Raw genomic sequence first — 11,522 nt, 5'->3', positions numbered from 1 at the left:
ACCCACCCCCATCTGACCTAGAAGAATGTAGGCTATGGGCTGCTATAGTATGACTATTAGACTCAAATTAATTAGTGATGCTTATTTGTATTTATTTATTTAGTTTTTATTTACCTGAGAGAGTTGTCTTCCCATGTAGTAATGTCAATGTTGACACATCAACCTCCTCTTCCATGTTCTCCTCTTTAATGTGTGGAGGTTGTGGTTCCTCCTTGACCAGACTTGACCTCCTCTCCTCATGTTGTGGTTCCTCCTTGACCAGACTGGACCTCCTCTCCTCATGTTGTGAGGGTTGTGGTTCCTCCTTGACCAGACTGGACCTCCTCTCCTCATGTTGTGAGGGTTGTGGTTCCTCCTTGACCAGACTGGACCTCCTCTCCTCATGTTCAGGGGAAACCTCTTTACACACAGACACAAGGAGGAGAGAAGAAACCTCTTTACACACAGACACAAGGAGGAGAGAAGAGCTATAGCAAATGTATTCTCCTATTTGTTGATTTGTCAGCTTTAACAAACCTGGTCTGTATAATATGACTTGTGGCTGTAAAAGGACCTCCAGAAGTTTGTCTTGTCTCTTCAGCAGAGTTTCTAGTGTCTCCATCTCTCTCTGGAAGAGGTTGAACATGAATCCTGCAGCAGTGCTGAGGCGCTCCAACACAAACACTCTGACAAGCTTCAGCTGACCAACATCACTCTGCTGTTTTTTCAAAACACACAATATCTCCTCTCCCAACGACGTCATGTGTTCATTTATCGACAGCCTCAGCGAGTCCTTTTGACACATTCTACCTCGTTTTTGAGACATTTTTCACCACGCTGATTTGTTCCTCGCCGCCATGAAAAACAACACGCATTCACAACAACGTGGTTCAAGCATGCGCAATAGCAGCAGCTTCTTCCTTGCTTTACGGAAGATGGCAACCATGGCAACCAGTTTTTGGTGCATTACCGCCACCTTGTGACCCAAATCTAGGATCAACCTAAAATCTATCTTCTATCAAATTAAATCCCTCTTCCAACAAATACGCGGTTAATGCACTGCTCAAAAAAATATGATAACTAGTCCTACCTGTTCAAATATATGAACACTAAATGATGTACAGTGTGGGTACAGCGATACACCTAGACAGGCAGGCAGGCGCACACACACGTTTTTGGCAGCACATTTAGTTTAGTCATAGTCTTTGGAATAAAACTTTAGTTTTAGTCACATTTTAGTCACCTGGAATGTTTTAGTGTTAGACTAGTTTTAGTCGAAACTAAAGTTGAGTCGACTGAGTTTTAGTCGACTAAAATACATTTGGTCGGGCCTTGATGCCGTCGTAATGACTGATTTTACACTTGCTGAAAATAGCCGATCTACAAGCTCACAACTTGTGCTGCTACATGTTGTGAGCTTGTAGATCAGCTATTTTCAGCATGCAACCAAGTGTAAAATGACTTTTACTGGATCTCTTGTCCACTAGTCCGTTCCTAACATTTTAGTATAGCTTTTATTTGCTGACGAAATTGTCCATATATTTAGTCTATATCAGTCTATAGCATAGTTTTAATTTAGTTTTCGTCAGTGAAAAAAGGTAGTCAACGAACATTTTTCGTCAGTTTTAAGGTCATTACACACTGGCGAATTAGCGACGCGACTTAAAAATTCGACACCGGAGCGAACACCGGAGCGAACAAATAAAGAGCGAAAACGGTCGCATTTTCGCACATTCGCACATTCGCCACTGATGTGGAAGCTTGCATTGACTTCAATTGGTTTTAAAAAAAGGCGAATTATTCGCACGAATAAATCGCGTCGCTAATTCGCCAGTGTGTAATAACCTTTAGTCGACGAAATCAACACTGCTCCCACGCGCATCCCTTCCACTACACCCCTGATGTGGAGGAGGAAGTGGGTTTGAGGATCAGATTAAAAGACGTCATGAAACGACACTTTTAGAGCATCTAACAGATTATAATTATCAATAGATGCCAAATTTATATGAAATAAATCCATGAATCAATCATGGTTTTATTCACCTGTGTCACTGGTTTTCAACCCGTTTCATTTCAAGACTCACCTTTTTACTCTTGCTTTTAGTTGAGTTTTAAAATATCTGTTCTTATCTTTGTACCACTGCCTTTACCTGATTTGACACTGCGTTATTGTCCTATTGTTTTAACTGCATGCCTGTTTTAATGCTGTTTTTTCTTTCTTTTGTTTTTATTATCTTTTCTGCTCTGTAAAGCACTTTGAGCTGCATTTATGTATGAAAGGTGCTATATAAATAAAGTTTATTAAAGGACCAAGCAGTCCTGAAAGGACTTGGTCCTTTATTGGATTTGTAGTTATTTTTCTTCCGCCAAAAATAGCAGTTCTGGCTGAACCGTGCAGTCGGTTTTCGCGAAATTTGGAGATATGGTAGAGGGCCATGCCAAACGGTGAGGATGTGAAGCCCACAATCATTGGCCAAAGGGTGGCGCTATATTGAAAATGCAAACTTTGACCACGCATAGCTCATGAAACGTTTGACCGTCAGCAATGAAACCTCGACACACATATGCGTCTCCTCATGCCGAACAAGAACTCTTACTTTTGACCTCTGACCTCTAGATCACCCGCCATTTTGAATTATATGAAAATCAATTAAAATGCATCTCCTCCCAGGATCTTTGATCAAAATGCACGAAAACCTTTTTTAAGTGAAAGAATGAAGGTTTTATGAGCCAATGAAAATTGCCGTTTTGTGAAATGTTGTCTTTACTTTGTTCTGTTGTAGTGCCTGTGGCTTTGCTGACCTCTGTTGGTCTAAAGTACCTCACCTGTCAATCACCTGAGAGTTCTGGCTGCCACACCCTGTGTCAGCTGTTCTTGATTAGTTGCAGGCTATATAAGAGGACTTGAGACCAGCAGCTCATTGTCTCCCAAACACCCAAACTGAACAGTTGTGTTCCCTTTTTGTTGCCGTTATTAGTTAAGTTTCAGATGGGCTGGTCATAAGTATTCTTGTCCATCAGTCCCTGTTTTGCAATGCATGATTTTAAATAAATGTGTAATATCTTTGTCAACTTTTGATCTGACTTTGTGTCCTTTTATGTTAGCCCTTGGTTGAGCCAAGTTTAAAGGGCCGTAACAATGCTAGAAACTGATTTGTTTAGTCGGAAACATGTATAAAGAACTTGATCCTGATCAAATCAGGTTCTTTACTCATGAATTGATAGATTATTTGATGTTGTACAACAGTGATTTTGAAACAAAGACTGATTTGGACACCTGGCCTTTCAGTTCAGGTTTTTTGTGTCCTGAAAGGATTCCCTTGCATGGATGGTTCTGGTACCGGATGGTACCCAGACCTGGCGAGCCGACCCGGAACTCTGAACCCCCCTTCACCCACAAATGTGGTAATCTGGTTCTCCAAATTGGAGAAAGAGACTGCTTTCCCTGAACTGAATAGGAACTGAACTGGGACTTTTCAAGTCAGCAACTTAAAGTGGGCCCCATTTGTTTTTTCATGAATGTTCAAAGCTGTTTATTTTCTCTGAAGTTTAATAATAATTTTTCAGTTAACCTTTAATCCCTGTTTCAGACTAATTTCATTGGTTTTCACTCATTGAGCTCCTCATCCGAATCTGGTATATTTTCTGGTTTATACACAGTCAATTCATAAATCTTTATACCCACCTTATCATTAGTTATCCTTGTGCAACTTGCTACAAAAACACTGAATGATTTTGCATGTTAGCTCGGTAGGTAGAGCTCTTGCCTTTGCAACTCAAGGCCATGGGTTAAAATCTGGGCACCGCCAACTCTGTGTATGAGTCTTCAAGAACCCGTACCTGCCCCCCACTATAAAAAACCAACCGTCACAATTCCATGGTCTTTTTCTCAAGTTTAGTCTTCCTTATTGCCTTCCTGCTTGGTCCTGCCTTATCGCTGCTTGCAGCGATTTGTTTCTAGTTATTATTATTATTATTATGTAGACTAAATGTTGTTTTAGGTTATATTCATATATGCAGTTTGCAGAAATAACAATGTTTGACTTTATTTCTCCCGAAACGGAAAAAAAATATGGTGAAATATGGTGTGTTGACTGACTGGCGTATTGTTTCCACCAAGCGCATAGCTCAATAGATATAAATAAATGTTGACTATACACGCCATCTTTATAGCATAAATATGTAAGGTGGCGACGATAAAAATAAATCAATTCGGAGGGCATGCTAAAAGCGACATTATAGCCTGCTGTGGATGTTCCACAGCCTATTCTGGCATATAAATATCGCCAGCTCTTTCTAATCCGGATCCTGTTTTTTTTTCTTCTCCAGGCCGTTTTCAATATACCCTGCAGAAGGCAACCGGTTTGCCGAAACGTTGGAATAATAACGTTTATAGCATCGTGACGAGCTGTGCGACCTCTGTCCTTTCTTAGTCAAAGGCTGTTTTCAATTAAATTACTTGTGTACCATATGAATTAATGCTACATCCTACATTGTGCATAGTTTCTGTACCATACCACACCATGCCATACGTTCCTATGTTGCGCATATTCATTTCATATCAGCGCATCTTACCGTCTCGGAGTCGTTTCTGTGATCCAGCACTATAAATATTGCTTGTCTGTCTAATCAACTGTATTGAATCAATCAAATGTTTATTTTGTACCGTAGGCTATGCATAGTTTCTGTAAGTTTAGAAGGCTTGGAAACAGCCTGAAATAAAGTCTGATTACTATTTCAATGTGAATTGAAAGGCTACTCTGCATGTATACTGCAAGTCACCTTGCGGGGAAACCCCCCTCTACAAAATAATGCTTTGGAATTCAGTTGTATAGGCTACTTGTAAATTTACAGAATCTACAGTATGAACAAACTTTTCGTAGCATAAAAATATAGGCCTAAGCTCCAGACTAACTTTTTCACAGGTAGCACTGGTGCCACCTCCCTTTTCATTTGGTAGCGCCACCGCAAATTAGGTAGCACCATTTTTGAGTGGTGTAAACCAACTGGCTTTGTACCCGTGTACCCGTGTTCGTACCAAAAAAATGAGCATGGTTACTATGGTCACTGACATTACGTCAGACCACAGCTGATCAGGCTATATAAGACCTTGCACCACTCAGTTCACACGGGTGTGATTTTTTTCTTTATATAGCGTCATTAGCGTGATATTAATACATGTCCTTATCATGCCTCCAAATCGGGCGCCATTTAGTTATGTAGTGGTTTCCACCATTAAAGGTTTTAATCATAAAACCCCCTACAAAGGTCACTGTGTAAAAAACAGCACCCTACCTGGTTATACTTCAAAACACTGTTGGTTTCAACCCAACAATTCACTCAAAGTCAATAAAGGCAATACTTTTACAATATCTCCATTACCATAGAGCACCGAAGTCTGACATCACTTTCAGTAGAGGACACTAACACACAGGTTCATGTATTTTTTTATTTGCATTGAAATCTCCATATGGGGATTTTAGGTCGCTTCATATAAGAACTGTTGTTTGAAAAATAAACCGACCACCCCGGCCTTTCTGTCAGGGGAGTGGCTGTGCGTCTTTAATGATTTCCATTCATATTTGATACAGCCAGTTTCTGGAGAAAATGGAATTAATGTGGCCGCAAAAGCCTTGAAACTACATATGAAGGCAATGTCGCTGCTAATATACGTCACGCCCAGCTGTCAACACATTGCGTTCCTGAGATTCCTCATTGACGTAAGCTCAGCTGGTGGTGACTCGACTCGTACTAACCACGAAACATTAAATATCAATAAAATAAAAATAAACATAATTGACATTCAGTTTCTGTTGTGCGACGGGCAGATGCAGCCACCCGTGTACCCGGAAATGTAGTCTCTGGGTTGTTTGACTCGTTTCTAATGCATATTTTGTTACTCTTTGGATATATTTGTACATTTCCACCTTCAGTCGATGCTTCATATCCATATGAGTGAAAAGGCCGGGGTGATCGGTTTATTTTTCAAACACAGTTCTTATATGAGGCGATCTAAAATCCCCCTATGGAGATTACAATGCAAATAAAAAGTACATGAACCTGTGGACGTAGAGGGCAGTGACGTCAGGACTTCGGTGCTCTATTATCCAAATTAATTCCTAAAATTAATTAATATTTGTATAATTGCTCTAATAATTGCTCTTTTGCAATGTGAAATGCCACCGAATTCTTAATCATTTTCCTTGTCTTCATGGCCCAACTTGTGAAAGCTGCATGCTTTTATTGTGAAGGCAAAAGTTTCTGAATGTTCTCCGTGCCTGCATATCTCTGCGTGCTGAAAATGGCTGATCTACAAGCTCACAGCGCGTCGTGGACGCAACGCTTTGTGAGCTTGTAGATCAGCTATTTTCAGCACGGAACACGTTGTATGACGAAGAATAAATCAGGCATCAGTGCGCTTCACTCACTGTGGAGTGAGATTGTCTTTGGTTGGCCGATCGTATGGACACATACCTCCTCGATGGAAAAATAACAAGCTATTGGAAGCTATTTCTCGTGGCACATTATGTTTAATCAAACAACAACAAGTTTACCTCCTCACTCAGTGTTTGGGTCGGGAGTCGGCTGTCTGCATAGATGACTGCATGCAGTTACATGCGCGCTGCGCGCTCCAGTGAAATTGTACAGCTGAGAAGTATTAGGTGGTGTACAGACGAGGACGATTTCGGTGTTTCTCGGGCAAGTAATTAGCCGATCTGCCCTTTTTGTCACACGGAGACGGCGTTTTGGGGGACTTTAACGGCTAATTTTGAAACTACCTTCCAGAGTGGGAAAGTTTGGAGACGCGACTTTCTCGTCTCCGTGTGTATAGTATCACAGCTATTTTATATTTGCACATAATGTCTATAAAGCTCTTCTCCAAAAATAGCCGATCTGCAGCCCGCACGCACGCAAACAGATGCTGAGATTGAGCAGGCATGCACGAGAGAGGAGTTGTGTGTGAGGAGCTGATCACAGATAGAGGGAAAGTGTTATATTTGGCCTATTATTTATGCTATATATTATTGACCGCGTCTGTGTCAGTCTCACAGAGAGAGAGAGAGAGAGATGCTGCGTGTTAAAAAATAGGCGAGCAATAAACGAGCAATTATCTGACATTCAGAGGTGTTGCGCACCAGCGAATATATATATTTCAATCTCCAAAGTCAAACTCATAAATTCACAATGTACCATGCCGCTCCTCGTTGTGAGCTGTGTATGATGATCTGAGCGAGAGAAGGGGTGCGCACGCTCTCTCTCTCTCTCTCTCTCACACTCTCTCTCTCTCTCTCTCTCTCACACTTACTTTGTGCTTGCTGCTGTTTTCAGAAGAATTAATCCAAGGTTTGTCATATTATGGTTTAGTAGGCATACACTTTAGCTGGTCAGTCAGTGTGTGCAGACTCAGAGAGAGAAGCAGCACTGCTCTGCTCATTCAATTGATATGACCTAGATATGTCATATGCGCATCTGATCAAGATAATTAGTTATTTGGCAACACCTGTGTGAAATACCAACGCTTTCATATAGCCTACTTTTAGAATAAGCTTTTTCTTTTTTTGTGGCCATCTACAGGCTGTAGATGTGTACTGCATCTTTATCTTGAAAACAGAGCAGTTTACCGGTCTTGTGTGTACAGCAAACATAATTAACATAACCGCAATGTAGACGCAGTAAAGTTTTATATCGTTCGCTAACTTAGGCGGGGAACAGCCCGCGACGTCCTCGTGTACCCAGCCTCTGAGTTCATTTGTGTCGGATAAGGGCTTATTTCCGTTGGTGGGTCGTGAACGATCGTTCTTTGAACGCGTTCAGGGACAACACTGGGCGTCAGGCGACCGTCCAATGTTTTTATCAATGGGACGGGCAGGCACTGCGGGATGTTTTTTTTCTTCCTCCCTGCAAGTCGCACTGGTGCGACCTTATTAAATTTAACTCGCACGTTGAGAAATTAAGTATCATATGCGACCTATTAAGTCGCACGCTGGAGCCCTAATATGTTTTTGAACGAATATTACCATCATGTACATCATGAAATGTTTTGAAGCCTATAAATATTGCTTGTCTGTCTAATCAACTGTATTGAATCAATCAGTATAAATAATTAATAATTTGTGTTAATTCAACAATGTTTATTGTTTCTTATTGTTACATCACAATATAAAGCATGCAGGTGTGAAATCAAATCAGGAAAAACACAAATCCTACATGTACGCATTAGTTTCTGTTGCTATACATTTATCTGGATGGCAGGTTCAACACAAAATGTTGTCTTTCTCTTCTTTCGCTTAGAGACACTTGTAACATGTCATAGTAAATGTGCCAGTGCATGTTCCACACGCCCTTTTGTCACACTTATGGCAGCTGTCTAGTGTCTTGTTTCCACTACATCTGTCAAGCTGACACTGCCTTCTCTTCTTGGTGGGGGTAGGGGTGTCTGGTGTCTGTGGACCATTCTGGGCCCTCTTGGCAGCTCTTGGTGTGGTAGGCTGGTTCTGTGGTGTGGTCGGCAGCGGCTGGGGGACAGAGAGAGAGAGGGAATTAGTACATGTGTAATGCACAATACATATCCTCATTAGACTGTGTCATGATAACCTATATTGGATAATTGGCTACTATAAAAATATCAAATTACCTGCCGAGGTGTGCGTGGTGGCACTGACGCAGAGTCCTTTTCATCCACGTGTTCCTTACGGAGCTGTAGTGCCAAGGCCTGTAGGAACTCCCTCCTGGTGAGCTGCGGTTTGTCCAAGCACTGTTTGAACAATACATAGGCATTGATGGCAGCCAGGTCCAGCATGTTGTAAAAGACAGCCACTGGCCAGCGACTGGTGCCAACTCTCACGCTGTAGTTTCGTGCCATCTGAACCAAAATATCCACTCCCCACTTGGTGTTGTTGTAATCCGTTACAGACTCTGGCTTTTCTTTGGGGTCTGTACCAATCACGATGGAACGGTGCATGGTGCTCAGGATGCAAACGTTTTTGTTGGGTTTGCTTTGGTAGACGGTGAGAGTGGCATCATTGCTCTTCATCAGTTGCGTGTGGAATAGCCTTTCTTTTCCACGTGCGCATGGAGGCAACTCTCGCCTCTGTCTGTTCACAGTTCCAAGTATCGTTGTGTTTCTTGCTAGGAGATACTGCCCCAACTTCATCGAAGTGAAAAAGTTATCCATTGTGATGTTTCGCCATTTGTCGAGGAATGGCTCTACCAGCCTCTGGACAACATCTTGAGACAGCGGCACGCCATCACTGCAAATGACAGGGAGAAGGTGTAATGGTTATTACAACGCAAAAAATATACATTTTGATGTAAAGACATTTTAAATACATGATTATTAGAAAAGGAAAATAAATTACCTGCTGCGGTACTGGCCCTTTCCAAGGTAGGGAAATCCATTTAGGAAGTATTTGCTGTCCAGGTCAGCAGCAATCCAGAACTTAATTCCAAACTTGTCTGGTTTATTGGCCATGTATTGCGTAAACCCACATCTTGCCTTTGAGGGGAAGAGCTGCTCATCAACCGTGATGTTCACTCCAGGCACATAGCAAGATTTGCAGTTGTCTGTGAACTGATTCCAAATGTCCGTTATTGCCGCAAACTTGTCTGCTTCTTTGCGGGTGAGTCTGGTGTTCTTGTCATCAAAGCACAGGTAGCGCATGATGGATTTGAAACGGTCACGAGACATTGTTCCTTTTACCATCTCATTTCCCCATTCTTTGGCCCACAGTTGATTCAATGGATAACCACATGTCGACATCGCACGAATGAAAAACACGCTGATGAATGCTTTCAGTTCTGTAACAGACAAATCCCAATCTTGATTCTGTCCATCACTGCGGGCAAACTTCACTGTGCAGTCTTTGACGGTTTCCAACATGTCGGGGTCAAACATACACAGAAAACTGCTCAGCTCGTCGTAGATTCTGACCTTGGCAAAAGCAGTAGGACCTGGTCTGGCTGTGAAGATATTACGCATGGGCGCTCTGCCGCGGCCAGCCCCGGTTTGCATAGATGACCATATGGTTCCATCTTTATTTGTCTCAGTCGTGGTAGACTCGGGCTGAGATGTTTCAGGTAAGTCCTCTGTGTCATCTGCCTCACATTCAGACTCACTATCTGAAGATGGCGGGTAGTACACTTCAGCCTGTGGTGCGTCTCCTCATCGCTGTCTACGTCGCCGAAAGCAGTCTGCCCTAGAAGGATGCTGGCTGCTTCTGCTGCAGTGCAACGTCTTTCCCTTGTCCTTCTCATCATGTCGTCTGACGGTTGTGTTTCTGAAATGACCAGTGACTAGGCCTTTATACACATTTTTTGCATCAAAGTTGTATAGGCTAATTTCAATGTCAATTGATTTCTGATTGGGCTATTACAACATAATTCCAATGCATTTGTAGAGGGGGGGTTTCCCCGCAAGGTGACAAGAGCAGGAATGTGACTTGCATACATTCAGAGTAGCCCAATCAGAAATCAATTCACATACAAAATAATGCTTTGGGCCTACTTTACAGAACTTATAACAACATTCAATACAGTTGATTAGACAGACAAGCATGTGAATTGAAATAAAAACATAGGCCTAAATGTTTTTATGAACGAATGTTGTATGTTTTTGAACGAATATTTGGGCCTACTTTATTTGTAGGCTACAAAAAGTTTGCTATGCATACTGTAGATTCTGTAAAGTTATAAGTAGCCTATACAACAGAATTCCAAAGTATATTTTTTATGCACGAATGTTGATTATTTACCCTGCTTATTTTAATTAGCTCTGAATAAGATTGTCTGCTAAATGTCCAATTGGTAAATTGACAGAGTTTAACATGTGGTAATTGTCAGTGTGACAATGTGTGCTTCAGTATCTATGATTTGTCAAATGTGTAGGAGAACGTACTTGAAAGGGAGAAAAAAATAATCAGTATTACTGTTTCTGACAGTGTCTCCCCTGTATGAATCAGAGGTGAAATTGACCAATGCATTTGCCAAAAGCTCTAACTAAAGTGGTTCTTCCCCTGTGTGACTCCCCATGTGTGTTTTAGGTGTTTTTATCTTCCTAAAGCATTTGCCACTAACTGTACAAGTAAAGGGTTTTTCCCCTGTATGAGCGCTAGGCATGCCGCGGTTTACCGAATTTCGGTAATACCGCGACAGGAACAGCCACGGTGTTGATACCGTGAGATTTCCGAGCTTACGGTATTTTAATACAGCGTTGGTGGGCGGCGCATGCTGCGCACATGCAGTGCAACTCCACTCCCAGACTAAGGCAAAACATTTATTTTCACCACACAGCTGCAGTAGATTGAAAAGTTGCTTCCTACCTTTGAGTTAGTGTTGCTGAAAGACACCCAGATCCAATTGTATATTCCATATTTCCACATGTACTAAACTAAAAGTGTGAACTGTCAAGTGTCAACACAGAGGCACGCAGTTGTGAGCATGCGCAGATTGCACTACAGCGTGCAGGGTACAAAACGGCCATTAGGGGGAGCCATAGTACAAAGAAATACAGTTGGGAATAGCTATTGATTCATTGATTGAATACT

This window comes from Electrona antarctica (assembly GCF_951216825.1).
Source record: "Electrona antarctica genome assembly, contig: scaffold_26, whole genome shotgun sequence".
In the NCBI taxonomy this organism is placed as follows: domain Eukaryota; kingdom Metazoa; phylum Chordata; class Actinopteri; order Myctophiformes; family Myctophidae; genus Electrona; species Electrona antarctica.
The sequence above is the reverse complement of the archived record's forward strand: the minus strand, read 5'-3'. Positions refer to the sequence as shown.